Source organism: Leopardus geoffroyi, chromosome E3, assembly GCF_018350155.1.
Source record: "Leopardus geoffroyi isolate Oge1 chromosome E3, O.geoffroyi_Oge1_pat1.0, whole genome shotgun sequence".
Taxonomy (NCBI): Eukaryota; Metazoa; Chordata; class Mammalia; order Carnivora; family Felidae; genus Leopardus; species Leopardus geoffroyi.
This window is the reverse complement of record NC_059340.1, coordinates 21,569,213-21,594,839: the sequence shown is the minus strand read 5'-3', so window position 1 is coordinate 21,594,839 and position 25,627 is coordinate 21,569,213.

Here is a 25,627-nt window from a genome sequence, read left to right as displayed (position 1 = left end):
ATGAGAGCACAGATTCCCAAGCCCCAGCCCCAGAAACCTGGGTTCAGTATTTCTAGGGTTGAGCCCAGGAGTATGCGTGTTAACGAGCTCCCGGGTGATGCTGTGTGTGCACAGCCCATGCGTTGAGTGGCTCTGTTCTAGAGCTTTGCTACTCAGTGCGTGTAGTTCATGGAGCAGCTGCCTGGACATCCTCCAGGAGCTGATTGGAAATTACAAATCTCAAGCCCATCCCAGACTTGTTATAGCAGACCCCACATTTTATTTTTTTGAATTTATTTATTTATTTAACATAATTTATTGTGAGGTTAGCTAACATACGGTGTATACAGTGTGCTCTTGGCTTCGGGGGTAGATTCCCATGATTCATTGCTTACATACAACACCCAGCGCTCATCCCAACAGGTGCCCTCCTCAATGCCCATCACCCACTTTCCCCTCCCACCACCCCACCCCCATCAGCCCTGTTTGTTCTCTGTATTTAAGAGTCTCTTATGGTTTGCTTCCCTGTTTGAAACTATTTTTTCCCCTTCCCTTCCCCCATGGTCTTCTGGTAAGTTCCTCAAGTTCCACATATGAGTGAAAACATGATATCTGTCTTTCTCTGACTGACTTATTTCACTTAGCCTAATACCCTCCAGTTCCATCCACATTGTTGCAAATGGCAGGATTTCATTCTTTCCCATTGCCAAGTAGTATTCCATTGTATATATAAACCACGTCTTCTTTATCCATTCATCCGTTGATGGACATTTGGGCTCTTTCCATACTATGGCTATTTTTGAAAGCGCTGCTATGAACATTGGGGTACATGTGTCCCTGTGAATCAGCACTCCTGTATCTTTTGGATAAATACCTAGTAGTGCAATTGCTGGGTTGTAGGGTAGTTCTATTTTTAATTTTTTGAGGAACCTCCATACTGTTTTCCAGAGTGGCTGCACCAGTTTGCATTCCCACCAACAGTGCAAGAGGGTTCCCGTTTCTCCACAGCTTCTCCAGCATCTATAGTCTCCGGATTTGTTCATTTTAGCCACTCTGACCGGTGTGAGGTGGTATCTCAATGGTTTTGATTTGTATTATTTCCCTGATGATGAGCGATGTTGAGCATCTTTTCATGTGTCTGTTGGCCATCTGGATGTCCTCCTTGGAAAAGTGTCTACTCATGTCTTCTGCCCATTTCTTCACTGGATTATTTGTTTTTCAAGTGTTGACACCCTGAATAGCCAAAGTAACGTTAAAAAAAAAAACCAAAGGGGGAGGCATCACAATCCCGGAATTTGGCCTCTACCACAAAGCTGGAATCATCAAGACACTATGGTACTGGCACAAAAACAGACACTCAGATCAATGGAACAGAATAGAGAACCCAGAAATGGACCCACAAACGTATGGCCAACTAATCTTTGACAAAGCAGGAAAGAATAGCCAATGGAATAAAGACAGTCTCTTCAGCAAGTGGTGCTGGGAAAACTGGACAGCGACACGCAGAAGAATGAACCTGGACCCCTTTCTTACACCAGACACAAAAATAAACTCAACATGGATGAAAGACCTAAAATGTGAGACAGGAAACCATCAAAACCCTAGTGGAGAAAACAGGCAACAACCTCTTTGACCTCAGCCGCAGCAATTTCTCGCTCGACACGACCCCAAAGGCAAGGGATATAAAGGCAAAAATGAACTCATCAAGATAAAAAGCTTCTGCACAGCAAAGGAAACAATCCATGAAACTAAAAGGCAACCGACGAAATGGGAAGAAGATGTTTGCGAATGACACATCGGATAAAGGGTTAGTATCCAAAGTCTGTAAAGAACTTACCAAACTCAAAACCCAAAAAACAATCCATGTTTTAAAACGAGCCCTAGACGGGGCGCCTGGGTGGCTCCATCGGTTAAGCGTCCAACTCTTGATTTCGGCTCAGGTCATGGTCTCACCATTTGTGGGTTCGAGCCCCTCGTTGGGCTCTGCAGGGACAGCATGGAGCCTGCTCGGGATTCTGGATCCCTCCTTCCCTCTCTGCTCCTCCCCTGCTCGTGCTCTAAATAAATAAATAAGAGCTCTAGGACATTTGCGTGCACGATATGGATTGAAAAGCTTTCACGCGTAGAGGGTACCAGCGTGTGGCATCTGGGCAAATATATATTACCCGGCCTGCCCGGTATTTTTTGAAACGTGCGATCAATTGACAACCCTTAAACATCGGGATTTTTTTTTCGTCTTCTCGAAAAATTGGAAGATCCAGCAACACCGGGCCTCCATTCCCACAGGATGACAAGCGGGGGGCAGGCTATACATGCTTCAAGCTGCCACGGAGCTGCTTCGTTCACTACTGCCCTCTGCATGGCCCCTGCAGGCATTTACGTTTGCAGCTTGTAGCTCGTGTCCTTACCTCCCCCTTCCTCTGCAGTTGTGAGCTGCTGCTCCCAAGGATTTTATCTCGAGCCAGCCCATTTTCTCCCTTCGCACCTCCCTCTATCCACCTGTAAAATGGAGTGATAGCGCCCACCCAGGGTGCTGATAAAGGTGAACTGAGCGTGCAGGGCGTGCCTTAAGCTCTACACCCCTGTCTCACACACCAGTTTTTCCCACACCCAGGGTTTCTCAAAGTATGGACCTCGGACCAGCACCGCGAACGTCACCCGGGGACTTGTCAGGGACGCAAACTTTCCAGCCCCATCCCGGACCTACGTGCTCAGTGAATGATCAGGTGTTTCAGGGGAGAGTGGAACTTTGCGTGGATTGCCCAGGGGTCAAAGGTCATCATGGGCTCCATTCTTTACGTGGAGAACGTTCAATCAAGACTCACAAGTGGCGGGGGACACGTGGGTGGCCCAGGCGGTCAAGTACCTGACTTTGGGTCAGGTCAGGATCTTGCGGTGCGTGGGTTGGAGCCTCATGTCAGGCTCTGTGCTGACAGCTCAGAGCCTGGAACCTGCTTCGGATTCTGCGTCTCCCTCTCTCTGCCCCTGGCTAGTGCGCGCTCTCTCTCTCTCTCTCTCTCTCTCTCTCGCTCACACACAAACACACACACACACACACACAAAGACTCACAGGTGGCTAAAGTTTTGCAGGTGAGAGGGACCAAGGGAACGGGTGAGTACGTGTAGGATCCTTTGCCGTGCAGTCCCTGACACCCCCATCCGTGGGCTCACTTCTGCTCCCATCTTGAGCCAATGAGCTGGGCCAAGACCTAGTGTCTGGGTAACGTCCTTGAGCCTGGGCATTACAGACTCATGACAGAGACCACTTCTGCTTTCACCACACTGGCCCAGTGCAGATAAAGCATCTTCTGCCTCAGTTTCCCTAGCAGGCACCTGAGATCTGAAGAGACAGGCCTACAGCCAATGCCGTAGCCCCCTCTACTGGATTGAGCTCCCCAGATCTCACATGTCTTAGCCTAAAACCGCTGCCCCATTGTAGATATGGTATATTTGGGACTGGGCCAGTTCTATGGCGCCGTCAGCTTCCTTGACCTCTGCCCCTCTCCTTGTCTACACTAGCTGAATCCCTGGGGTCTCGGGATGCTCCTGACCAGAGCTTGTCTGAGAACCGGGGTCATACGACCTCCCGGCAGAGAAACTGTGAAGTGACACATTAATACTGAAGCAGAAGAAGTGGCTAGACATAAAGTTCACACCAGAAACTTCTTTGTCTTGGTTGGGAATAGTAGAACACGCCCGGAAACAGAGGGGAAAGGGAAGGCCGGGAGAGCAAATATTTTCCTAAAGGTGATGACCAAGGTGTAGTGAGCTGGATCACGGAAGGATTGCTTGGGAACTCTTTTGCTCCGACAGTTTTTAAGGAGGGAGTCAACAAGAATGACTCAGCCACGGGGGATTCATCCGGCCGAACACCGACGAAAACAGAGACTGTGTACGTTTTCAGAACTACTTCGAAGCAGAGCAATCAGTCAAGGTGCTTTTACCGTGCCCATGTTACAGGTAATGACACCAAGTCTGGGAGGGATAAAGTAATTGCACGAAATCCCAGATTCAGGATTCCGCCCACACTATCATGTCTGGGCGAACGCTTTCATTCCAGAGGAGTTCATCATTCTGGACCCCCGTCTCCCAGGTACAGTTCTTTATTATTTAACAGTTGTTAGCTGGTCCAACGTACCTCGAATGGCACCACCAGGAAAGCTGCACGAGAGAGCTAGCGCTTTCCCCAGCGAGAGCCTGAGGTCCCCAGAGGATGCGGCGGGATTCCCAGGGTCCACCTCTGGTGAGAGGCCGCGCTTGGAGTCAGCCTCAGATCTCTCCGAGTTGAAGTTCAGTGATCTTCCCTCCAGACCTGTGACTTGCAGATTTTAACCATCGTTCGCAGCTCTTGATCTCTCAAAGTGCCACGGGTCTATTGCACAGGAATGGGAGCACTCCCAGTGATAAAGACAACAACAAAGAGTCACCCGTGAGCCACTGTCCCATCTGCTACCAGTCTGATGCCTTGTCCCCAAACTGCTCCATGCTTCCTCTCCCAGACAGTTACAGGCTACATGAAATGCTGTGACTTAGCACATGAGATTGGGGGGACTGGGTTCTCAATTGTTTTCTTTTTGTTTTCGATGTTTATTTTTCAAGAGACAGAGAGAGAGAGAGAAACTGAGAGAGAGAGAGAGAGAGAGCGCGAGCATGAGTGGGGGAGGGGCAGAGAGAGTTGGAGACACGGAATCTGAACAGGCTCTAGGCTCTGAGATGTGAGCACAGAGCCTGACGCGGGGCTTGAACTCACAAACCACGCGATCATGACCTGAGCTGAAGTCAGAGGCTTAACTGACTGAGCCACCCAGGTGCCCCTGGATTATAAGATTTTAATAAAATCACCGTTTTAATGATTGCAAGTTTTTCCATCATAGGATATCACATAATTGTTAGCAATTTAAATTCCTTTTTTTTTTTTCTGTTATAAATGCTTCGATTACATTTGTGTGCATAAATCACTGTCTGAATCTCCAGTCATGTCCCCAGGGTAAATTTCTAGAATGAGACTTATTGCTCCAAAGACTATTAATTATTTTTAAAGTTCTTTATACATAATTCCAGATTGGACTTTTTAGAAATATATGTTAGTTATTATTCCAATAGGTCAGATATCCCTAGCCCCAAATCAGCAATGATTTTTTTTTTTTTTTTTTGACAGGGAGAGAGAGAGAGAACATGAATAGGAGGCAGGCCGAGAGAATCCCAAGCGCAGAGCCTGATGCGGGGCTCGAACTCACAAACCGTGAGATCATGACCTGAGCTGAAATCAAGAATCAGACGCTTAACTGGCTGAGCCACCCAGGTGCCCCTAGATTTTTTTTTTTTAATTTGAAGTGTTTGTGGACTAAAATGTTACAGTTTTACTTCAATCTTCATTAAATAGCTTTCGGGTTTTCTTATTGATGTGTCAGAATTCTTTACATACTAAGGACATTAATGGGATAGGTTTGTTGTTGTTTTTTTTTTTTTTTTCTGGCAAACATTACTCCCAGGTTTTTACTTGCCTTTAAAAGGAAAATAAACCCATCTCTATTTACTTGCCATCTTCTTCGTAACAAAGGATACTCAGATTGTTAGCATTCAACAAATGCAGCAGCAAGAGTGGTAACAACAAACGTTTCTTCGGGTAGAATTTGCCAGGTGGCTGGAGATGACAAGCAGAGAGGCTTGGCCGCAACTCCCAGATCTCTGATCCGGACCACAAACTTGCTGGGCTGGGCCTTCGGACGTGTTACCTCGGGGTAGGAATCCGTCCAGACAGGACGCAGCCAGGAGGAGACACAGAGAGGAGCTTTGGAGGCGGGCTGTGAGCACTGAGCAAAGAGTTGCCTTTGTTCTACACCGAGCCACAAGGCACGGACTGCCTCGCCCTGCTTCCAAATGAGTACAAGGAGGTGAAAAGCAGTGTAATGAAAACTTTATTTAGATGACTATGAAATTGAAGAACTTCATTTTCATACTTTTCGGTAAATTTAAAGCAAAGAAAAGTGCTTTGAGCCCTGACATTTTCTCCCCTCAATCCTCAAGCATATTGCATTTCGAGGAAAAGCAATCCCTCATGTCAGGTAAATCCCTTCTTTGGGGACAATAACATTTCTTTCTATATATTGGAATGGGCTGGGGCGGTGTTTCTCAATCTTGGCACGAACGGCATTTCGGGGTCTCAGTTGGAGGCTAAAGAATGAATGAATGATCCGGTAGTTTGCATTTAAATTTTTGAAGAATTGGGGATATGAGAAATTCGCCTCCCCCCCCCCCCAGCTCAATTAATTACCGGGAGAACGATATTGGGATTGGTACAAGAAATCGTTGCCATGATGAAAACCATGCAAAAAAATGGAATGGTCTAACTTCAGAATTAACGAGCTCACGTTCACTGGAGGCATTCAAGGAGAGACTGGATTGTGCTCACACAGGATGTGGTTTAAGACACACAAAAGATGAGGGATTCAAAGTTGAAGGGTATCTTCTATCCCTGCAAGTCTATAAATCTGTGTTTCTTGCTGTCTTCCTTTTTAAATATTTTATATTCAGGAGTATTTTCCACTAGAGGAACTTATTCCTTTTAAAACAGAAGACAAACTTTTCCAGAGAACTCAAAAATCATCAGACAGACTGCAAAGCCTCGCTTCTTGGGGCTCCACAGAGAAAGCATGCTTTGAGTTAGGGATTTTCTGCTAAAACTAACGCTGTTTCCACTGGCCTAAAGCTAGAAGATTCTTCCTGATCTCTCTCAAGTGCAGTAGGGTTGACATGAGTGTGGGGGCAAATTCAGTTGAGGGGAGGGGAAGACCCAATGTGAGTGTGTGTGTGTGCACGCGCGCACGCGAGCGGGCATGCGCATGAATGTGTGAGCTTAGGGATACTGAGCTCTTAGGCAGTTTCCATAATTAGTGCTACAGATCTTTAAAAAAAAAATTTTTTTTAATGTCTGTTTCTGAGAGTGAGGTGACAGAGCCTGAGTGGGGGAGGGGCAGAGAGAGGGAGACACAGGTTCTGAAGCAGATCCAGGCTCTGAGCAGTCAGCCCAGAGCCGGGCTCCAACTCATGAACCCTGAGATCATAACCTGAGCGGAAGTTAGGTGCTTAACCGACTGATCCACCCAGGTGCCCTTAGCTCTTTTTTTTTTTTTTAGCGTTTTTATTTTCTAGAGAGAGAGAGAGAGAGAGAGCACTCGGGTGGGGTTGGGGGAGGGGCAGACAGAGGATCCCAAGCAGGCTCCACGCTGACAGCAGAGACCCTGATGCGGGGCTCGAACTCATGAACTGAGGGATCACGACCTGAGCCGAAAGTCCCATGCTTAACGGACTGAGCCACCCAGGCGCCCCCCACGCTACAGATCCTTTTTTTGAGATTCCAGGGCTACTCTGAACTGAGATCTAGTTTTTTGGAGCCCTGGATCTTCCTGGGGGGCTGGATCCTTTTCTTCATCCCACTAGAAGGCATGGCTCAGCAGAAGACGTGAGTAAGCTGGAGCCACGGCTCAACAGGGGCCAAAGGTCAGCAGTTGCCATGGGTCAGGAGCCACAAGGGGCCGACAGAAGCCATGGATGGAGAAGAACTCTGGGTCCGTAGAAGCCCTGAGTTAGCATGAGCCATGAGTCAGCAGAGGCCGCAGGTCAACAGGAGACGTGGTTCAGTAGGAGCTTTTGTTCATCACACAGCACGGGTCAGTAGGAACCATTGTCAGCAGGAGCCATACATCAGCCGGACAGGGTTAGCAGGCGGACGTGGGGCAGAGGCCACAAGACACGTAGGAAGAGGGCAGCACCAGACGCTGAGGTGACTGACGTCAAAGGAGAGCAGACGCCATAATCAAGCAGAAACTACAGAGTGGCGAGAAGCTAAGTAGAGAGCACGTAACAACATTATCAACGAAGTACAGAGAATAAGTAAATCATCATCATCATAGGGTAGGGGACGACGTGTTTCCGAGAGCATGTCAAGCTACCCCAGCGGGCACAGGAGCGTTGAACCCCGAACAACATTCTGGCGTCTGTGAGAACTGCCAGTTCGGAAACAGAGTTCTCGTCTTTCCTAATTTTCCAGGCATTCTTATCACACACCTACACTACACATGATTTCTTTAGGTTGGATGCCTAGAAAGAGAAATTCTCGAGATACGGGATGCAAGCTTGTTGTTTAAGGCTCCTGATACGTGCTGCAAAATTGCTTTTCAAAGATGTTGAATCAATTTGTTCTTTCCCACCTTCTCGTTAAAGTACTCATGAAAATGCATTCTTAAAGATTCAAAGTTTTAAGGGGGCTGGAAAGCTATTAGTACTGCTATCTATGAGGAGGAATTTCCAGTACAAAATTTCAGATAGATGCTTGATGTGTAGGGTGTGAGGGCAGAGGAGATTGATACTTGCCATTCTGCCTGTGTATCTCTTCCCGTGTAAGTCAGAATTCTTTGGACTTTCAAAAGAAAGAACCCAATTCAGTTGAAACTGCCTGAGCTCAACAAAATAATTTATAGGAGCTTAAAAAGTCATGTGGTAGCTTTCAGGTATGGCTGGATCCAGGAGCTTGATGTCAGTCAGGACAACCGTATTTACACTTTTTTGTTGTTGTTTGGTTGGTTTGGTTTTAGGTGATGTTCAATTTATCACCGACTTATTATTATTATTCATTAGTCAATTTATTGTGCAAAGTTATACATTCACGGAATCAGCTCTTCCTTAAAGTGGCGTTTAGCTTTCCAACCTTATTACTCTGTTTACAAGACACTCACTTTGTGTTTGCTCGCTTGTTTGTTTTATGATTTAGTATCTTCAGGTAGAAGGCAATATTTCAAGAAGAGTTAAACCTCATCTACCCTTCCGGAGATGGATGGTAGACAATAAAAACCTGCACAGACCCAATTGCCTTCAGAAGTAATCCAAATTTATAACTTGCCATTTAAGAACTTCCACTGTGGATACCAAGCAGCCTTGGCAATTTGTGCCCCTTCAAGTCTCGCACGTCCCCACCAATCCAAGTGTCTTGTCAACAGTTGTTTCTTTCCTAGTCTTGCCTTTGCCTTCGTGGCTTTCTTGGTCTGAAAAGGGCAGGTCTTCCCACGTACTTAAGTCTAATCCAACCAGGCCTTAGCCCAGTGCTACCTTCCCTGTTAAATATGTCTCCTAACCTCAACTTGCTGACTCACGTCCCTACTTTCTTTGTGTTAGTCATTAACATATTCTGCCCTCAGTGACAGTTATTCCTGCTCTTTACTCCTCTTGGAATTGTAACTTCATGAGGGCTGATACCGTGCCCCTCTGTCCTTTCCTTTTTATGGAGATAAAAATGGTATATAGTGTTATGCAACTATGGCCGTAGCTCATTGAACATTGATACAGAGCGATCACCATCGGAAGACTGGTTACCACCCATCACCGTGCAGGTGAGTCGTATCTTCTACCTTCTACCTTAACTCTGGTGGTTGACAGCTCTGATTGGCCAGATTGGGCCCATGACACGTGCCCACTCTTGGAGCCCGATGTTGAGCGGAATCAGACCGGCCCCCCACCCTCCCCTCCCAGCTACCTGGCTTGAAAGACTTACGGTTTTTGAACGCAGGCAAAGTAGGCAAGTTGAAACAGACGTCCACAAGGCCCGTCTTACGGACACGGGGGCTCCAGGACACGCTTCAACTGGGTAGAAGCTGCTCCCGAAATTGTTCAGCGGGGCTTGGGCACTCCTATCGGTTATGTCCATCTCGGACATGTTCTAGAACCTCGACCATAATCCCATAATTTTCAACGTGACAATGGTGCAAAGGCTGCGGAGAGAAGGAATGGACTCGTCTGTCACATCCGAGATGCGGAGTCAACTGAGATAAAAGTCTGTGCCTGGAACAGCCATAAGTACAATGGATGAAAACTTCTTCGAAGCATCATTTTAAAGCCTATTTATTTATTTTGAGAGAGAGAGCATGTGGGAGGAGACAGGGAGAGAAAGAGAGAGAGAGAGAGAGAGAGAGAGAGAGAGAGAGAGAGAATCCCAAGCAGGCTCCGTGCTGTCAGCGCAAAGCCTGATACAGGGCTCAGTGTCTCAAAGCGTGAGATGACCTGAGCTGAAATCAAGAATCTGACGCTTACCCGACTGAGCCACCCAGGCGCCCCTAAGCACCATTTTAAATAAGAGCGTAATAATCTGCTACTCTGGGGGGGAGGTGAAGCTTGGGAAACATGCTTTTCTATGGCACAACATCCAGGGGCTTTCTGTTGAGAACAGCCTGGGTCCACCCGAGCAGAGCAAACGCCTCTCCCCAGCCCTCCCCTGTGGCCCGCTGGACGACGGGTCACCAGTTTTGATTGAATTCAGGCCCTTCTAATATCTCGCGAAGCAGAAACAACTGTCCCCAGATGCTCAGGAAATTCGAAGCCATCCCTCCTCCTGACTTACTCTTCTCCTGCATAAAGGCATTTCCAGAATATCACATGGTCCTGAAAATGTACTTCCTTGTGTGTGAAACCTGCTAACGGTTCCCCCGGGAAGTGTTTGAACATGTAACGGGTGCCCAGGCTCCTGGTGTCAGAGCCATGATGGAGGGGATTCTCTCCCCAAGGCAGCATACATTCTAAAAACTTCCACGAGACAACCCCGGGGAGCAGTCGGTGTGAACTCCGGGCAGCTGTGGTTAGGAAACCACTGTCCGTAAAAACTCGGTCTTCTCTTTCCTCGTGGCCCCAACTCTGGGGTGAGAAATGAGCCTCCTACAGACTGCTCGTCATCTGTTTCTCTTCCTCCTTCCACAGCATCCGCCTCTCAAGGGGATCCAAATCCGTCCTCGCGGGCCTCACCATTTGGTGGGGGGCACAGGCGTCTCATTAAGCCACGGCGACACAGTTCGAGAAGTACTAATTATAAGGATAGTCAGAATGCTGGAGCACTTTAGCATGAGATAAAGAAAATTTGCCCAGGAGATCTAGAAATCTTCGCAAAAGAGGAAGCATTCAAATCCAGTCCTAAAAGAACAGGAGTTTGCCAAGCAGAGATGAGATTGGATAACAATTAAAAAATAAAAACAAAGCTGATATTTGGTGGGAGCCCAGTGTGTCCCAATCGCTATTCTAGGTGTTTCCGTGTGTTTATGTGCATTACATGAAACTCCTGTACAGGATTTGCACGTACGACCTCATTTGATCCTTACGACAACCATAAGAAATGGGTGTTGATATTATCCCCATTTCGCAGATAAGAAGACTGAGGCCCGAGAGGTGATTTGCCTCAGGTCCTACTGAAAGTATGCGGTAGACCCAAGATTCCAACCCAGGCATTTGAACTCTGGAGCCATACTACCTAATGAGCATAGGAGAAATATGATGAAAGTCATGAGGGTATTGTGGTGATTTAAAAATATGTCCTTCCCGGGGCGCCTGGGTGGCTCAGTCGGTTGGGTGGCCGACTTCAGCTCGGGTCATGATCTCGCGGTCCGTGAGTTCGAGCCCCGCGTCGGGCTCTGTGCTGACAGCTCAGAGCCTGGAGCCTGTTTCGGATTCTGTGTCTCCCTCTCTCTGACCCTCCCCCGTTCATGCTCTGTCTCTCTCTGTCTCAAAAATAAATAAACGTTAAAAAAAAATACTAAAAAAAAAAAAAAAAAAAAATGTCCTTCCCTTGGGGCGCCTGGGTGGCTCAGGCGGTTAAGCGCCGGCTCAGGTCATGATCTCGCGGTTCATGAGTTTGAGCCCCACGTCGTTTGAGTTTGAGTTTGAGTTTGAGTTTGAGTTTGAGCTTTGTGTCTCCGCGGTACCTAGGCAGCCAGTATTTGGGGCGCTGAAGCCCAGAGTGTACAGAGAATCACAAAGGAAGGACAAAGCTTCTACGATACATTGTAAGTTATTTTGCAAGCGCAAGCTCACAGGGCCTACTTGCCAAAAACAACTGTCTCCTCCAATCCTGACCCTTCCCACACCTAGTCAGAACATGCTTCCATTTCTAGAACTTCTTGTCGATGCTACTGTATAGCTTCTATTATGGCACTCTTTGCTTTGCAGCCATTTCTGGACATGATTTTCTTCCCAACTAGATGGCAAGCCCCTGGGACGCTGGGCCCACGTTCTATTCATCTTTCTCCTTGCATACGATCCTTTGGTCACTGCAGGAGCCCCATCAATGTTTGGGGGATAAAAGCATCCCACTCTCAAACCACATGGCTGATGGGCTGACTTTTATTCAATTTCAGCCAATGGGCTGTTTTCTTGTCTTCGGCTTGGAGTACGATGTCCGTGAGCAGGACAGATTGAGACCCAAGAGGCAAATTAGGTGGGGACGGGGCAACAGCCAGAGATAGGGATGTTCCTGGTGGCAATCTAAGGCCGGCCACCAAGGGGGATGCCCATCAATTTGAGCTATCGTGTCTAGGTAACATGTGAATTCGTTCCTCTTTCCTACCCTGTTCTCGACTATGTCCTCCGTTCCTGCACATTGAATATGTTTGATACATATTTGCTGAATGAAAGATGGCTGGTGTAGAAGATAATTTTAATGTTCATGATACCCAAACTCCCCAGGCTATTCCTATAGAGATAAGGAGTTGGGTCTCATTTAAGAGGAGCTTTATAGGTAAAGAAGGACTCCACCCACAAGAGGTCAAGGGCAGGCATATCCTAGGCAAGAGTAGACACTGGGAGAGGGTTCAGGGAAGTAAAACACAAATAAAAGGAGAACCCCGACCATCTCAGTTGATGTAGGAGACACCTGCTATTATTGTTATTTTTAGCTATGTATTAGTTTCTTCTTCTTTTATTAATAGTCCCCTGAGTTCCACTGGTGAACCACCCTTCTGCTAATTCTTACTCTATATAATTTGAATGGAGTCAACTCTCTACACGTGGATCTTGGGAAGGACATGCATCCTGGCCCTGGTCCATAGGGGCTCTGTATTCTCCTGGTAACGGTGATTGGTTCAGGAACAGGCATGTGACTCAGAGCCAATGAGAATCAGAGGGACTTTTGCAGCTACCACTGGGAGAGAACTTTACCTCTTTCCTGGTGCCCTGGAACCTGGTGGGAGTTGACTTCAGAGATGCTAGCATCTCTCTTGGAACCAAGTGGTAGAATTTGAGAATGAAGCCAGCAGAGTGGAAGTCAGAGATTGGAAAGAATATGAAGCAGAGTTCTGAGGACACAATTTTGGACTCTTCAGGAGCCATATCTCTGAATATCTCTGGGTTTTTAAGTTAGATATGCCAAATTGTCTTTTTATCTTAAGCCAGCCCAATGGAGTGCCTGAGTCGGTTAAGTATCCACTTAAGGTCAGAACCACGTGATCTGATGGTTCATGAGTTGGATCCCTCATTGGGCCCTGTGCTGACAGCTCAGAGCCTGGAATCTGCTTCAGATTCTGTGTCTCCCTCTCTCTCTGTGCCTCCCCAGCTCGTGTGCTGTCTCTCTCTCTCTCTCTCTCTCTCTCTCTCAAAAATAAAAAAAAAAAGAATTAAAAAAAAATTTTTAAGCCGGCCTGAGTTTAGTTTTCTGTCACTTCCCCACTTTAAGACCCTGACCCAAGTGACTGCCTTTGGGTATTATTTCAGTAGCCAAGCCTCCCACCCCAGGGTACACAAATTATCAGACTCAAGGCAGCAAGATTGAGTCATCTTCCACCGATTATTTTCCTTACTTTCATAACTTAGTAAGAAAGGTTTTTTGCCTTATTTATTCAGCGATGTAAGTCCAATATATTTTTCCAAATGGCTAAGCAATTATCTCCAAAATATTATCCCCACAAATGTGAAATGCCACTTTTATCATATTCTAAATTTCCATATAGTTTTCTTTGAGGTATTTCTAGACTTTCTGGTCTGTTCCATTGATCATGTATTCCCTTGTCATCAATTTACCGTTTTATAATTTAGCTTCATAATACGTATTAGTATCTGTTGAATGTTCGTTACCCACCGGCTCTCCCCCCACCCCCATCCCCCCGCCTTGAAATTCTATTCTGTTTCTGGCATGATATTCTAACAGATGAGAACTAGAAATGTAGCATCAAGGTCCAAAGAAATCCAGTTGGGATCGTGAACATTAATAAAAGGAAACCTCATCCAGAATGAATTTGGGAGCTTGGCATGGGGAGTTTTCACACCCAGCACCAACTGCAGACCCTACAAGAAGAGAGGAAATTTGGACCATGCAGTGGATTCCAGTTTATTATCCCAGCAGGAGGAAGGCAGGCTTCCTCCTCGCCTGGCAAGAGCCCAGCCAATGAGAGATAGTCACAGCTCAGCCAATGAGAAGCCACTACAGTTTGAACTCCCAGTTTCGTCCAATGGACTTTTACTTTACAACAACCCCTCCCTCTCCCCGCCCCGCCCCCCCCCCTTCCCCTATAAAAGAGCAAAGCAACGTCCTCCGCTTTGGTCTCCAGACTTGCCTATGGTTTTGTGGGAGGTTGCTTGTTCTGGGTTGCAGTTCTCAACTTTCCCCAAATAAACCCAATTTGGGGCTGGTAAAATAATGGGTAGTTTTATTTTTAAGGTTAATAAGATCAAGATAGGGGATAACTGGAAATAAGTGAGTCTTTCTATTCAGGACTTAGATGTGTACTTTTCATTTGTCTAAATCTTTGCAGACGTCTCGTAAATTTTTATAACCTCATCTCAGTCAATAAAAACAACGCCCAAACCAAAAAACAGCTATTCTTCTGGCGCTTAGGTCATTCAATTCGGACACTTTATTCCCTCCACATCCCCTTCATCTAATGACATTCTGGACTTTATTTATTTAATCCCCCACACCCACCCCGCAATTTTAGTGAGATATAATTGACATACAGCTCGCTGTAACTTTAAGGTGTATAGTGTAATGACTTGATGTTCACATATCGTGAAATGATTACCACAATGAGTTTGGTCAACATCCGTCAAACTCATGTAGACACAGAAAAGGAAACAGTGGAAAAAATGTTTCTTTTCCTTGTGATGAGAACGCTCTTAACAACTTTCCAATATACCTACAGATGTGGGAGCTATGGTCATCATGGTGCATATTACATTTATTTATCTACTAACTGGAAGTTTGCACTTTCTGACCCTCCTCCTTCCCCTCCTCCTCCTCCTCCTCCTTCTTGTTCTTCCTCCTCTCTATATCCTCTACCTCTATTTTTATCTCCCTCCCTCCTTCTTCTGTTCTTCTTGTTCTTGTTCTCTCCCCTTCTCGCTCTCCCTCTATCTTGCCCTCCCTCCACCCTCCCTTCCCTCCTCTTTCCTCCTCCCCCTCAGCAGAGTGAAACAGGAAGCCAGCTGGCCATGCAGAAATGTCATTTGCAGAGTACCAGTTCCAGCTTCTGGTGACCTCAAAGCTGAGACAATAGCTTGACAATTGAAATGACTCGTTTGCTCTTTCTCTATCCACCGTCCCCACCTGTGTTCACCTCCTTATGGGTCCAGCTTGGGGGTACTTACCCAGCACTTCAGTTACCCTGCGGCTGATATCATAAACTCAGCTGCTTCCAAAAAGCAGGTGGCCGTCCCTGAATACCAGCCCACTCTGCCCGTGTGCCATCCTACGACTCTCGGGGCAGCCTGCTTCTCCATACTCCATGCTTTCACTCTTCTCCACTCACCAACGTCTGCACCAATCCTCCTGCCTTCTCTGCTCTCTGCATGAGAAAGGCGGGGTTGCCCTGTGCAAGGGCAGCCCCTGCTCCCGTTCTCTGGACCCCATCCCCTTCTTCTTTTTGGAAATTTCGTGAGTCACCTGTCCCCAGCTCCACTCCGTACCTCTGCTCTCTCCCTCTTTGCCGGGTCCCTTGCCTTTGGCTTTAGTTAAATTCAAATTTCAATTCTCTGATTTTTTTTTTCAACGTTTATTTATTTTTGGGACAGAGAGAGACAGAGCATGAACGGGGGAGGGTCAGAGAGAGAGGGAGACACAGAATCGGAAACAGGCTCCAGGCTCTGAGCCATCAGCCCAGAGCCCGACGCGGGGCTCGAACTCACGGACCGCGAGATGGTGACCTGGCTGAAGTCGGACGCTTAACCGACTGCGCCACCCAGGCGCCCCAATTCGCTGATTTTTAAAAACAATTACATTCAGGGGCGCCTGGGTGGCTCAGGCAGTTAAGCGTCCGACTTCGGCTCAGGTCATGATCTCATGGTTTGTGGGTTCGAGCCCTGCGTCGGGCTCTGTGCTGACAGCTTGGAGCCTGGACGCCTGCTTCGGATTCTGTGTCTCCCTCTCTCTCTGCTCCTCCTCCACTCATGCTCTGTCTCTGTCTCTCAAAAATAAAAGAAAACATTAAAAAAAAAAAAAGAATTACGTTCAGCAAAATGGTACAGCTCGCTTAGAAAACAGGTTGGCAGCTTATTATAAAATTAAACATGCATTTGTTATATGACTCAATGACTCAGCATATCCCAGTCCTGGATATGTTCGCAAGACAGAGGAAAACTTACGTACACACGGAAACCTGCGTGTGAATGCCTACCTCTCTTCATAATTGTCGAGGTGGGAAATGATACAAAGGCCCTTTAGCTGATGGACGGATAAAGCCACGGATAGCCCACAATGGGCTACTACTCGGCAACCAAAAGGGATTGAACTATTGATACACACGACATGGATGAATCTGAAGAGTGTTTTGCTGAGTGGAGGAAGGCAGATGCAGAAAGGGGTCCGCTGTACGATCCCCTTTATGTGACATTTTGGAAGAGGTGAAATTATGAGGAGAAAACAGATCGGTGATTCGTCGCCATCAAGAATCCCTTTGAAATTTACATAGAGGAGCCTCTTCCACTTAACACAAACAAGGAAACAATCTCACAAAAAGCTCTTTTGGCCCTCGCCCTCCACTCTACATTATTGCCAGTATACTCTGACTTCCCCGGGAAATTTTATTAAAACAGTTGTCTGGGGGCACCCGGGTGGCTCAGTTGGTTGAGCATCTGACTTGGGCTCTGGTCATGATCTCACGGTTCGTGGGTTCAAGCCCTGCGTCCGGCTCCACACCGGTAGGTGCCTGCTTGGGATCCTCTCTCTCTGCACCTCCCCCCTTCCTCTCTCTCTGTGTCTGTCTCCCTCAAAATGAATGAACTAAAAAGTTGTCTGCATTCATTTTTTTCTACTGCCTCTCATTCCATCATCCTTTCAGCCAACTTCACCCCTGCTTTTACGTTACCCAATTCGTTAGATACTCATCTTTCTCAACCTTGCTCAGCAGCTCCCCCCAAAATTTGCATCTCCCACATCTTCATTTAGTTTAGGGATGAATCTCCCTGCCGAGACACTGCAAAGGCAGGTACCATGCTTAGTCCGCCTTGCGGTGGCCCCAGGCTATAGAGCCGTGGCCCAAAGAAAGAGCCCGGGAACGTTTCTGGAAAGTAGCTTTGGAACCCGTCGCTAGCAAAGGTGGAACTATTCCAAGTTTTCAGAAAAATTCAGTATCTCACCTGCTTTGCGCTGTATAATGCTTCCTCATAAAGACCTCTCCTCCATACATCCCCCACCATCGACGAACGAGACAAAAATGAGTCACGATTGCACAAAAGCTAACAACGTCCACTTATTTGCTTAATCTTTGCCCCTCTAAATATATTTCCCAGAAGGGTGGACTTCTTTTATTGGACCTTGAAGGGGATGTCTTTTCCTCCCCTGGAATGGATTCAGATTCTGGATTTATTGCATGTTGTGTGTATCTTCTTTGATTGATTGGTGCTGAACAGCTGAGCAGCAACATTACTAATTATCTTCAGGATGTAATGCAGTTGAAGAGTCATTAAGGACTCTCTAAATTTGGAAAGCATCCACTGCCAAACAAAGGGCCTCTCTTCTCGCCTCAGCCGGGAGGAGAATGCACAATCAGGTCCCCGGGGCCCTCTTTGACTCAACTTGGGTTTCATTTATGTTCTAGCGACTCCAGTAAAGGAGGGCAGGCCCCTAATTTTGCCCAGTGACAAAGATGAAGAGGAATTCTGCTGAAATGCCAACAGTTTATTTTTATCTGTTCTTTACTAAGAACTTGGTAATGTTTCTCTCTTGTAGGGCACTGGGCTGCTACAGGGCAAATAGATAGGCTTGCCTTAAATCGCAAAGCAGAGCCAGGGGGATGGGAGGGACCGAAATGTTTCTTTCCTCCATCAGCCTTGCCTCTGATGTTTAAAACCCACGGTTGAATATGTAGTGAATATCTTACGCAGTTAAGGAGTTGTGACCCAATAAAAAAAGAAAACCCGAGTGGGAGGGGAAAACGCCTTGAACCTGACATACCGACTGAGATCACGCATGCCAAGTACTCAGTACAGTGTCTGGAATAAAAAAGGACTCAGTCAAGAGTAGCCCTTACGGCTCTTCCTAATGATTGCTGGAGATTCCCTTGGAAAATTTTTGTTGAACATCTGTTTGGTGTTAGGGTACTGTGCTAGATGTTAGGGGTGCAGGGTTGAATTGTCATGATCCCTGCTCTCAAAAGGCTCGTGGGATCAGGGCAATGCATTACTCAGAGAGAGCATGAAAATGGAACATCCCAAGTGCTACTTTAACAAGGGGGCTGAGCATTATATGACAGTGGCCAGGGAGCAGTTAGCTGTGCTGTGGGGACAGACGGGATCAGGAAGAACATTTAGGACTTTGCCAGGTGAAGAATGAGGGGCTGATAAGACCACATGGAAAAGGCAAGATGACATGGGGAAAGAAAAGAAAAACAGAAAAACAGGGAAAAAGTAATAAGTTCAGTGTTTTCAGAGCATAGATTTTTATGGAAGAGTATAGAAGAAAATGGGTTTGGGAAAATGTCCTAAAGGCTGGAACGCTATGCCTAGGTGGATGGACTTAATCTTATTTAACAAACAAACTAAGAAACCAAGGGCAGATTTCTAAACAGGAACACAATAAAATTGACTTTTTGTTCATTGGGGCGCCTGGATGGCTCAGTCAGTTGAGAGTCTGACTCTTGATCTCAGCTGGATTCTTGATCTCAGGGTGGTGAGTTCAAGCCCTACGTTAGGCTCTGCGCTGGGTGTAGAGCCTACTAAAAAAAAAAAAAAATAAGGAAAGGAGGGCATCTGGGTGGCTCAGTTAAGCGTCTGACTCTTGGTTTCAGCTCAGATCACGAGCTCACAGTTCCGTGCGTTCAAGCCCTGCATAGGGCTCTGTGCTGACCGCTCAGAACGTGTTTGGGATTCTGTCTCTCCCTCTCTCTCTGCCCCTTCCCTCCTTGTTCTGTCTCTGTCCCTCTCAAAAATCAATACATAAACTTAAAGAAAGAAGGAAAGAGAAAGAAAGAAAGAAAGAAAGAAAGAAAGAAAGAAAGAAAGAAAGAAAAAGAAAGAAAGATACATTCACTGATAAAAAGGACAGGGGTTGGCAAACCATGGCGTATGGGCCAAATTCAGTCCCTCGTGTTTTGATTTTATGTCTCATGAGCTAAGATTTTTTTGTTTTCATTTTCAGATGGTTGAAAATCAACCAAAAGAAGAAGAATATTTCACGGCACATGAAAATTATGTGAAATTCAAATTTCAGTGTCTAAAAATAGTCTTATCAACAATAGCCAAAGTGTGGAAAGAGCCCAAATGTCCATCGATGGATGAATGGATAAAGAAAATGTGGTATATATATATACAGTGGAGTATTACTCGGCAATCCGAAAGAATGAAATCTTGCCATTTGCAACTATGTGGATGGAACTGGAGGGTATTATGCTAAGTGAAATTAGTCAGTCAGAGAAAGACAAAAGTCATATGACTTCACTCATAGGAGGACTTTAAGAGACAAAACAGATGAACATAAGGGAAGGGAAACAAAAGTAATATAAAAACAGGGAGGGGGACAAAACAGAAAAGACTCATAAATATGGAGAACAAACTGAGGGTTACGGGAGGGAGTGTGGAGGGGGAGATGGGCTAAATGGGGAAGGGACACAAAGGAATCTACTCCTGAAATCATTGTTACACTATATGCTAAGTAATTTGGATGTAAATTTTAAAAAATAAAAAATAAAATAAAAAAAATAATAAATAAATAAATAATAAAGTCTTAGTGGAACACAGCCACACCCATTTGTTTATGCCTTGTGCTATACAACAGAGATCATCTAAAATATTTATTATCTACACTTTACAGAAAAAAGTTTTCTGGCCCCTGGTTAAAGGATATAATTCAGAGCAGAGGGGAGCCTGGCTGCTTTAGTTGGTAGAGCACGTGACTCCTGATATCTCGGGATCATGAGTTCGAGCCCCAGGTTGGGCATAGTGATTATTTAAAATAAATACATAAAATATATATTTTTTTAAATCAATCTATCAGTCAATCAGTCAATCGAAGCAGAGAGAAAACAGAGGGCAGGAAAGCCGGTGTGAAGGTCTGAGGAAAAAGACACCTCACCAGTGTTTCTCAAACCCAAGTGATGTACAGATCCCCTCACAAAACTTCTCCAGAAGTTCTAGAGTTGCTCAAATTATTTTTATTCAAATGTAAATTAAATCTTTACAAACAGACATCTTGGTAAAACTTCCTTATTCCTTTTGTTCTTATACAACTTTAAAACCAAAAGAAAACTTAAAAATTTGGGGCGCCTGGGTGGCGCAGTCGGTTAAGCGTCCGACTTCAGCCAGGTCACGATCTCGCGGTCCGTGAGTTCGAGCCCTGCGTCGGGCTCTGGGCTGATGGCTAAGAGACTGGAGCCTGTTTCCGATTCTGTGTCTCCCTCTCTCTCTCTGCCCCTCCCCCGTTCATGCTGTCTCTCTCTGTCCCAAAAATAAATAAACGTTGAAAAAAAAGATTAAAAAAAATAAAAATTAAATACAAAGAAAGCAAGACCAGTCAATTTCACATTAGCATCCCTTTTTCTTAATGTTTATTTTTATTTTTATTTTTGAGAGACAGAGCGTGAGCGGGGGGGGGGGGGGCGGTGCAGAGAGAGAGAGAGACACACACAGGAACTGAAGCAGGCTCCAGGCTCTGAGCTGTCAGCACGGAGACGGAAGCGGGGGCTCAAAGTCATGAACCATGAGATCCTGACCTGGGCTGAAGTCGGATGCTTAACTGAGCCACCCGGGTGCCCCTCACTTTAGCATCCTTAATTTAACGTGAGAGATGATGTTTTCCTGCCGCTTCAAGGTCCAAGGCTAGTCCCCAGATTCCTCAGAGTGTAAATGCAAGTGTCGACTGCTTTGTCTGGGAGATGACTTAATTGCCTCACAGCCTCCTCTGGGTGGCAAAGCTTCAGGAAACTTCACTCGTATAGAAGGAGAGTTGGCAACATTTTCTGTAAAGGATTAGATAATAAATATTTTAAGCTTTGTAGGCCCCTGCTGCAACTATTGAACTCTGCCCTTAGAGTTCAAAACACTCCCAGGCATTATATAAATAAATGGCATGGATGTGTTCCAATAAAGCTTTATCGACAAAACAAACAGTGGGCCAGAATTTGCCACCCTTTGTTCCAGATTGTGGACTCCCACCAGGAAAGCAGAAAGTTGGTAGGATTCCTGTCCAGCTGGGGCCACACACTTGGCAGGCCAGGCCACCACTGTGAAACACGGAGAAATCACTGCTATAACCAACAGCAAAATGTATTTATTAAACTTTATGTATGCGGACAAGCGATAAGGTGGCTTTGGTCTGGGAACCATAGTTGGCCTACCCTGGATATACAATGGTGTCTTGGCTCAACACCTGCATGCAAACCAGCTCGGCAAGCATGATCAGGTCGCCAATTTTCTCAGCCCAGCATGTGATTTCCACCTCTGTAGCCTCTCAGCCTTAAGAGGCTCAGAGATGCCTGCAGGTCGTAACCACTGGGTTCCTGCTGGGACATCCAGAAGGGACTGGTGACTGCAGACCTTGCACATTTGCCACCAGAGACTAACACATATCAACAGTCTGAGCACCACTGGTATCATGGTTCTGGAACTCTAAAATGCAGCCAGAGGGGCGACTGAGGAAGAGTTTTTTAATTTGATACTGAACGTTTTATCCATACCGCAAGGCGTTTGGGATCAGAGTTTTGAGTCTCTTTGTGAAGCCCTTCTGTATATAGAATCACATCCTACCTTTATCATGCAGCCTGCCACACCAAAGAATTAAGCTCATTATTAAGCTCATTATTATTATTATTATTATGCTTTCATTTTAGAGGAAGAATTCATTTTGAAGGACAAAGGGCGGGACATACTACAATTTGGATAAGAAATGGTCTTGTTTATTAGCCTTGCTGGGAAAGTAAACTTGGCCACACATTTCCCCTTGCCAGGTTACTCTTCCCTTCCCAAGATAGCAGATTCAGGGAAAAAGGGAGATAAAATCCAATTCGGGTGTGTGTGTGTGTGTGTGTGTGTGTGTGCGTGTGTTTAAACTTCTCATCTTGGTGAATGGATGGGTGGCTATTTACCAACCAGAAATGGACGGTGAGTCCCCCAGTGGGGCTTTGGTTGTGTTTGGGGGTTTTCTTGGACACGCTGCGTTCCTTTACTCGTAACCATGTTTCCACGTGCTGTGCCCCGTGCTAGGGGCTGCTGAACACGAGATGGAACAGGGATGGAACACGAGAGGGACCTTGCCTCCAGAGAGACCGTAGTAGAGAGACCAGTGTAGGCACCGCCCAAAAGGGTTAGCTTTAATTAAGTGCTTACTGTGTGCCAAGCACCATTATTATCTTATCTTCATAGATAAGGACACGAAGACCCCTAACGGTTAAATAACTTGCCCAAGGACAGTCAGCGTTAAGTGTCAGGGTCAGCTTTTGACCCTGTTTGCCCCAGTCTTTGAGCTTCTCTACGGTCTCATACAGGGGATGAATGCCTAAAGACAACTGTATGATATTCTGACACGCTACAACACGGGAGGGCTCGAGTAGAGGCTCCGGAAGCATCGGGCCGGTGAGGCTGGTGGGCTAATGTTAGCCCATGACAGAACAAATTGCCTAGGACCCAGGACTTCTGGCTGGGACACAAAACCCCGGCTTCGGCAGCCAATGGCGTACTTTGCTAAAAATCCCAGATCACTCCGGGTTATTTTGGAGGGAAGAATAAAACAACAGTCAACCAGGCTTTCTTCCTAGAGATCCCTGTGGCTCCAAACATCACCTTCCCAGTGAAAGCTGTCCAACCACCTTCTTTAGATTGCAACCTGTCCCTCCTCTCACGGTTACCGTGGTCTCTGTTATCCCACCCTCCTCCTTTGGTTACCGTGTAACTTGCTTATTCATTCGCTTTATTGCTTATTCTTATTGTTTATTACTTGACTCCTCCCTTAGGAATCAATAAAATCAATAAGAGGACGCCTTTGGGTCTGTTTTGTTTACCAACAGACCCCAGGGTCCTAAAGAGCGTCTTGTGCACAGCGAGTGCTCAACTAAATGGACGAATGAGTAAATGAATGCATGACAAAGCGTGGGTAGGAGATGGGCTGGTTGATTTTGGTGGCCCAGCCCAGCCCTGGCATTCTGCTCCCAAGTCCAAGAAAAGCATCCTCCCTTTTGGGAAGCGAGCAAGTCCTCACCTGTCTAGACACCTGCCTTAGGTCTCACTGGGATTGTGCTTCTGAAGCGGATCAAACCTCCACGTTCAATAAAACTCTCATCTTCGCTCTCCTGTGCTCATCTCCATTCTGGTCCCCTGCTCTCCAGACATGGGCAGTTAAAGGAGAGAATTTAGCGCACACAGCAAATATTCCCCACATCGCCATGGCTGTGTGATTTGAACTGGAAATATCTTTTTTTTTTTTTAATTCATGGGAGTGTCTTTGAGTTTGAATTAACATAATTATAAAATTTACAGGCACCCAGTGTACCTTTTCTAAGGCTTCTATAACTGATGTGTCAAACGTTACTTTTGAAAGGACTTCATGATTCACTTACAATTTCCTCTGGGTTAAAAATTGGAGTCTGGGAACTGGAGGTGGGGAGTGAAAGCAATACATTTTTGACCACCATCCAGATGCAGGATGAATGCAGTCTGTCATCGAGGCATCCTGGTTTTCTTTTGCTCATGGTGTCAAGTCATACTCCCTTATTAGGGGGAGGACATCCCCCCTTTTTAAAAATTTTATTAACATTTATTTTTTTGAGAGACAGAGAGACAGAACACAAACGGGACTGAAACAGAGGGAGAGACAGACAGACAGACAGACAGAATCCGAAGCAGGCTCCAGGCTCTGAACTGTCGGCACAGAGCCTGACGCGGGGCTCGAACCCACGAACCCTGAGATCATGACCTGAGCCAAAATCGAGAGTCAGGCGCCCAACTGACTGAGCTACTCAGGCACCCCTATCTCTTTTTAATAATCTCTACACCCGATAACGGGGTTTGAACTCACGACTCCAACTTCCAGAGTCGCCAAGTTCTTCTGACTGAGCCAGCTGGGGCCCCTTCCTTCATCTAATTTTTCTTTGGCAAACTCTTTAGTTTATTTTTTGAGCCCTCAGACCCATTTGCCACCATTCTTCCCCCCACCTGATTGGCTGGACTGAGTCTGCACATTTTCTGAAGAGTTTAAATTTTGTCAGCCTTTCGGCACATGTTCTTTTTTCTGTGTGATAAGCCCTTCATTTACTAATCTAACAAATATTTGATGGATTCCTCCCCACCTATCCACTGAACAACTAGTTCTTTAAGACCTGGTTCAGTGGGCCCTTGTCTGTAATGCTTTCCTGCTTCTACGCCCAGATGAGTTCATTGTTTCTTTGATTCCCACGTGTGCCTTGGGTAGACGTCCATTATTGCACTTTGGCTGCCTTGTATTTTATTGCATTTCACACTGCCTTTCCCACTAAACTCTAAGCTCCATGAAACAGCGTCTCATCTCCGCGTTTATGAAGGGGGAGGTTTAGATTCTGAAGGAAAGGGACATGTGGAGTTAGCCTGGTCCTCTCTGTCATCTCCTCCCCTTCATAAATCAAGAGAAGCTCTAAAAGGGTAAGTATAATAAGTCAATAGGAAACTGGGCAGAGACAAATAAACAGAACAAAACAAAACAAAAAAAATATTGGGCCCCGGGCACTTTACAAATGCAACCAAGGCCAAGCTCTTGGTCTGTGAGGGTGGAGCGTCTTCTGTTCTCAATGGGGTAACACAGTCCACCCCTCCCGAGTGCAACATCCTGTACGCCGTCTCGTATTGACTCACGGCATGCCCAACTTTCTTAGGTGATGCCAAGGGAAATTTCTTTATTTGAGGCAAGAAGAAAAAAGAGAGAGAGAGAGAGAGGGGGGCAAATATAAATGTAAATGTGGCATAGATAAAGAGACACCTTGAGAAAATTCACCCCGGATGGACTTGTTCCCACCATGTATGCTTCTGCAGGGTTTGGCAGTGAGGGTAGAACATAGACCCGGGTCCAAGTAGAACAGGTTTGAAGTCCTTGCCGACTATGTTTTACAGTCAACCAGTGAAGGATCGAGGATGTTAGAGCTGTCAAAGGACAGCTTGTGATTTTACTGAGCGTTGCCTGGCATTCTAGATATTGAAGGGGGGAATGGTCGTGCGGCTGAAGATGGGAAGGTGGGGGTGGTGGAAGATGATGCAGGCAAGGGCGTCAGGGACGCTCATGAGAACCAGGGAATCGGCTGAGCTGGGCTGAAACAAGCCAGACCAGAGGGGGTGGGAATGGAGTCCCTGGGCTCAACAGACAACAGGTTCCAAACAGGAACAGGGAAAATCAAGATGAAGCCACGGAAGGAGTTGCCGTGACCAGTGGGGAGGCTTCCAGAATTCACGCTAAGTT